General features: G+C 44.9%; 1 protein-coding gene across 2 annotated transcripts in view; it reads left to right on the top strand.

Annotated features, from left to right (window-relative positions):
* The first annotated feature begins 959 nt into the window (after window positions 1-959).
* The window catches only part of CCAR1 (cell division cycle and apoptosis regulator 1), an 86,640-nt gene continuing 81,599 nt past the window's right edge, over window positions 960-6,000 (top strand). For both annotated transcript variants that reach the window (XM_077259033.1, XM_077259032.1), the window contains exon 1: window positions 960-1,147. The gene's annotated coding sequence lies outside the window, so the exon portion shown is untranslated. The remainder of the gene's footprint in view (window positions 1,148-6,000) is intronic.

The following is a 6,000-nucleotide window of genomic DNA, read 5'->3' as shown; positions in this document are numbered from 1 at the left end:
CTATACGGCCTCCATACGTAGGATGAATTACACATGCACTCAGCAGATTTGTTACATTCATGGACTTTCTATCAGATCAGGTTATTATTAATCCCATAATCCGAAAGAAGAAAAAAGATTTAATGTAGGCAAGGCATTAGCACTTCGATTATTGATGCATAATTAAATTACCTATTTGAGGTATGAAGTGACGTTAAGAAACAGTAATAAAAAGAAAGCTTTATTAACATATAGTTTTAAAAGATTTACAATTTTTTAATAAAAAGACAGGATAATGTAGGAGAAGGACCTCCAAAATACAAACAGGGGGTGACCCACAAATTCCCAGTTATGATGTATAGTTATAGATTGAATATACGTATGACGTATTAAAGATTATTAGTATTATTAGTATTATTAGTAAGCGCTGCGAAATACGTTGGCGCTATGTAATATTATTTACACTGCTGGCTTTATATGCGATTTGTGCCTGCTCATTTTGTGTTTTCTTTCCATAATCACAGATTTTTATAGCCGACTTTTTATAGTTTATATTGCGTAGGGCCGCCGTAGGCCATGAACAAGCTCAGGTCACCATCTGGCCCATGATTTTGCAGCGCCCTATCTGCTGAGGTCAATGACATCAATGCTAGCTTTCCTGTAACTGGAGGCCCCTGGTTCTCTCTACAGTGAACGCACTTTCCTCTGTGATATTTTCCTCCTCTGCGCCCATTACATTGAGGGCTTGTAAAGATGAAGTCCCTACACTGTGCCCTCACGGAGTTTATCAACAAGATGGCTGACAGGAACGTGAACACTCAGCAGTTCTTATAGCGCAGAGCACTGAGGAGAGATACAAAGCACGCGGACACGACTGCCATTCAGCATTATACATCCTCCTCCCCTCAGAACCACCGCTGTAATGGCGGCCGCGTAACCAGCGCGACCATTTTATAAACTTATTCGTGTGGGGTGACGCAATGACGCACGCTTTGCGTCACGTACCACGTGCGCTGTTGTGTACGGAAAGAACACTGTACGGATGGTATCCACGGCGTGACGTCGGCTGCGTGGAGTAGCTGGAAGGCTGGGCGCATGCGTACTCGGGGTTTCACGGCAGACCGGGCACGAATACCATGGAGTCGGTGTCAGTGTGTAGCGGCTCAGGGTGAGTGCTTGTTAGCCGCGGTTTGTACGCGGTTTACAGCTGCGTTTATGGACTCCAGCATTCGCTAATGCATAGGCTCTAGTGCTCGTGTGACAGTGGCAGCTCCTTCCCCGCTTCTCCTTGTGGATATTTGTGCTGTGGTAGTTTGTGTGGACATGAGATAATGTCGCACCAAGCACTGATCCGCCAGCCCTGCGCTCAGGTTTTGTGAGGAGCGGTTAACCCTTTCTGTTCCCCTTAGAGCAATTGCTGATTAACGTGCAGATATTTTGTAAATCTGTCTCATTATTTTGCCTTGAAATCCACATCTTAGTGTTACATCACCCAGGGCTGGCAGATTAATACACGATGCGTTATTATCTTACGTATAGCGCCAACATAAGCCGCGGTGCTGTACACGCTGTCATCATCTCTGTCCCCATCGGGGCTCACAATCTAGATTCCCGATCAGTATGTGGAGTGTGGGAGGAAACCGGAGAACCCGGAGGAAACCCAAACAAACACTGGGAGAACATACAGACTCCTCGTCCTGGGTGGGATCAGGACCCCAGCGCTGCAGATTCCCCCCGATAATCAGTAACACTCTTATATAGAAGTATTGGCCTTATTCTCCATTCATATCCAACCATTGTTTTGGTTTTAATATTACATTTTTACTTTTATAAAACCTATAAACTGCCTGATTGTGTGAATCCCCATCAGATACAATGATGCGTCAGTCTTCTTTTTTTCGGTCATTGCTTGCGGCCCCCCTTTGTTTTGTTGCGTTACTGCCAGAGTGACAGCTGTCCAGTCCGCAGGACCCGCTGCTCTGCATACTGCTCTGTGTGGTCGGCTCATTGTGTGCAGATGGATTATTCTAGGTCACAATATTATCTTTTGTATGCTGGTTACATTGTTCTTCAGTTTACTGTATATACATTGTTATGAATGGGAATTGATCTTTCATGAGGGTTGTAACGAAGTGCGGAATTCCTTCTGTGTGTTCGGACGATTCCAACTAAAGATGGGATACTAATAAACCCCAGGGAGGCGGCAGAGACACTGTGTGTACTATTTCTAAGGCCTTATTCACACAAGTGATTTTCTCGCATGAGAAAAAAAGACCGAGCTTCATCACAAATTGGGCAGTATTTCATCTTTTCTTTTTTTTTTTTACTGATTAAAAAATAAAAACTTCTCCATTTTCACCTACGAGTCAATGAATAATGGACCGAACACCGATGTCATCCGAATGCTGTCAGATTTTTTTCACTGACTCCTAGACTTGCATTGCCATTTTGATCTGACACTCCGATCAAAATCAGACAAGTCACTGCATTCTTACACAAACCACTAGGTCAAAGATAATAAAATCTGACGTGAACAGCCCCATAGACGGTCACAGTTGTGAGTGCTGTCTGTGAATAGGGTAGCCCTCAAACTTGGAAAACTGACGTGAATAAGCCCTAAAAGTGTCTGTCTGTTCCAACATAACTTTATAAAGCATGGGAACCAGACAAAAAAAGTGCTCACAGGGAGTATGTCGTATGTCCAGATAGATGAGGCATGAAGGTCGGGTACAGGCTCCCCTTGTGCTGAAACTGGCATAACCCTACTCAGGGTATGAGAGAAAGAGAGTGCTGGATGTGGTCGCTGCCAGTGTCCCAGGTTCTCAGTTTGGCTAAATCTTATTGGATGGATGAAGCTTCGAAGATTTTGGAGGGTATATTTGCATACCCCACAACAGGGACACTAAGATCAGGGCTAATGACCAGCTGAGGATGCAAGACGTTGATGAAGATCCCTTCATTGACAAGGTCTCAATGGATACATCGCGTTTTAAAGCGAAGGGGCCTCTTCAGAAGTAAAAGAGACTTATTTCTGTAGAGATTATTATTATTTACTAGATGGTGGCCCGATTCTAATGCATCGGGTATTCTAGAATATGTATGCGTAGTGTATAGCTCAGCCCACGCATATTATATTGCGCAGCCCACGCAGTACATTGCGCAGCCCACGCAGTACATTGCGCAGCCCACGCAGTACATTGCGCAGCCCACGCAGTACATTGCGCAGCCCACGCAGTACATTGCGCAGCCCACGCAGTACATTGCGCAGCCCACGCAGTACATTGCGCAGCCCACGCAGTACATTGCGCAGCCCACGCAGTACATTGCGCAGCCCACGTAGTATATAGCAATGTGGGCATCATATTCTGGTTAAAAAAGAAATAAAATAAAAAATAGTTATATACTCACCTTCCGGAGCCTCCGGATCCAGAACCGGCCTTTCCCACTTGCAACGCTCCGGTGACTGCTCCATGCTGCGGTCTCGCGAGATGATGACGTAGCGGTCTCGCGAGCGTCGCAAGCGGGAAAGGCCGGTTCTGGATCGGAGGGGCCCACGGACGGTGAGTATATAACGTTTTTTTATTTTTTTATTATTTTTAACATTCGTTTTACTATTCATGCCGCATAGGCAGCATGAATAGTAAAAAGTTGGTCACACAGGGTTAGTAGCAGCGGTAACGGACTGCATTACACTGCGGCATAACGCGGTCCGTTACTACTGCCATTAACTCTATGTGAGCGGAGGGGTGTATGCGGGCGCCGGGCAGTGAGTGCGGGTAGTAAGGAGTGGCCATTTTCTTCCGGACTGTGCGAGTCGCTGATTGGTCGCAGTAGCCATGACAGACAGCTGCCGAGACCAATCAGCGAACGAATAACCGCGACAGACAGAAGGACAGACAGAAAGATGGAAGTACCCTTAGACAATTATATAGTAGATGGTGGTGAGGCGGCAGCTCTGGGGGTTGGTGAGGCGGCAGCTCTCGGGGTTGGTGAGGCGGCAGCTCTGGGGGTTGGGGAGGCGGCAGCTCGGGTGGTGGTGAGGCAGCAGAATGGTTATTGTAGGCTGTAGGCTTTCTTGAAAAGATGGGTTTCCAGGTTCCATCTGACGGATCCGAGGGTGGTGGATAATTGGGCGTGTTGAGCCGTGGAATTCCAGAGGATAGGCACAGAAGCGTGTTTTGCTGCTTTTCTCTGCTGAAATGATGGACACTTTCTGGAAAAAAAAACACATACCGAATTTACGTAAACTCTCTTCTTGTCATTGCAGTCTATTTCCCAGTCCTGTGAATCCCATTTTTAAGAGGAATTTAGGTGGAATCCCTTGACTGCACTGCAGTAATGCAGTATGAACAGGTCCTTCAGCTGAACGTATCCATGCCATTCCCTTCTGCTAAATGACTCTGGGTCCCTTGCGGTGTTTGCTTTATGAACCATCCCCATTACTCTACAGCTGTAGCCTCCTTAATAACTCTTTAGAACTGGTTTATACCAGAAATCCCAATGTCCACACCTAACCATACACACCTTGGTTAATGAGGCTGGCTCGATGAAGGGCATTGTTCAAAGTCATCTGCCAGCCGCTGCTGCGTCCAGCTAGGAAATAGTTCCATGTAACTTGTAAAGCATTCATTCCGTGTAGAAGATGCTGAGTTATGCTGCGGAATCATCAGCGCTCGGACATTGTAGGAGGAAGAATTTATTATTTGGACATATAGTGACCATTATCTGCATCATCACACACAGGACACTGGATTGAACTGACACCAAAAAAAACAGGTCATACAATGTAGTCCAGGGAGCAACGCCATGTATATGAACATCAGATACACAGGACCATCTACCTGCTACACAAGGGCATAAGCCTGCAGCTGTTGTACACTCAAACATGTGACTGTGTATAGTGTAACTCACGGTTTTGGACACGTCTACGAGGCGCACATACGTATTCCATATTCTGGACTGAAAATCACCTGTGTATTCTAGTAGCAGTACTGTGTAATCTCTTGCACCTGCTATGGAGAATAGTGGCTCCATAAATTAGCCAATACAGTGGATTTGAAATCTGCAGCGTGTCAAGCTTTGCTCTGTATGTTACTGCAGACTGCATAATTTATAATGCAAAGGACCAAATGTGCGGTTTAAGTGACAACATAAATGTCCCATGTATTTGTCCTTAAAGGCAATCTGTCAGTGAGATCAACCCTCCTAACATTGTAGTTGAATAAAATGATATTGTGATATCTGCGCCTGTGTCATTTTGGCGAATTTCATAATTTTTCATAATATGTAAATAAGCTGTTTGGAACAAAGGGCTGGACATGGGTCTCTCTGAGAAGCTGCCTCCAGAGATTATCTTACATGAAAGCGGGCGTTACCAGTGTGAGACAGGAGAGCAGACTGTCAGTCATTACATGTCTCACACTGGTAACACCTCCTTTCATTTAAAGTAATGTCTGGAGGCAGATTCATATGTAGATCAGTTCCCGGTCCATAGATCTAAACCACTCATTTACATATTATGAAAAATGTGAATTTCACTTGAATAAGGCATGTGATCACATATATCAAAGTATCATGTTATTCAGCTTCCTATGACCTGTGTGCCCATATAGATGGCTTAGGAGGATTAATCCTACTGACAGATTCCCTTTAAATAGAGAATCTGTATTTTTGTAATTTTTATCATGTTTGTGGAATAAAACGTGACACAGAAGTAGTACACTGGTTTCACTTTCCCGATCTGGTGGGAAATTCTTATACTTGGAGCGTTCTATGTGAATTCTTCCTTGAGCTCACAGCAGGTTTCTATCACTTTCTGCTCTGATCCTGGACCTTTGCATAGTCCTTGTACACACAGGTTCCAGGTGCCTGCTGCCGAGAATTGCCACCAAGGTGTTCATACACATTTGATTAAACTAGGCTGATTTTTGCCTGGATGATCCAGCTATGTGATGGGTCCAGTTTTGTGCAGCTGTCACTTTAATTTCTCTTCCATAAATCAATAGTACATCCTATATAAGA

The sequence above is a fragment of the Ranitomeya variabilis genome, chromosome 4, assembly GCF_051348905.1.
Source record: "Ranitomeya variabilis isolate aRanVar5 chromosome 4, aRanVar5.hap1, whole genome shotgun sequence".
Lineage (NCBI taxonomy): Eukaryota > Metazoa > Chordata > Amphibia > Anura > Dendrobatidae > Ranitomeya > Ranitomeya variabilis.
The sequence above is the reverse complement of the archived record's forward strand: the minus strand, read 5'-3'. Positions and strand labels throughout refer to the sequence as shown.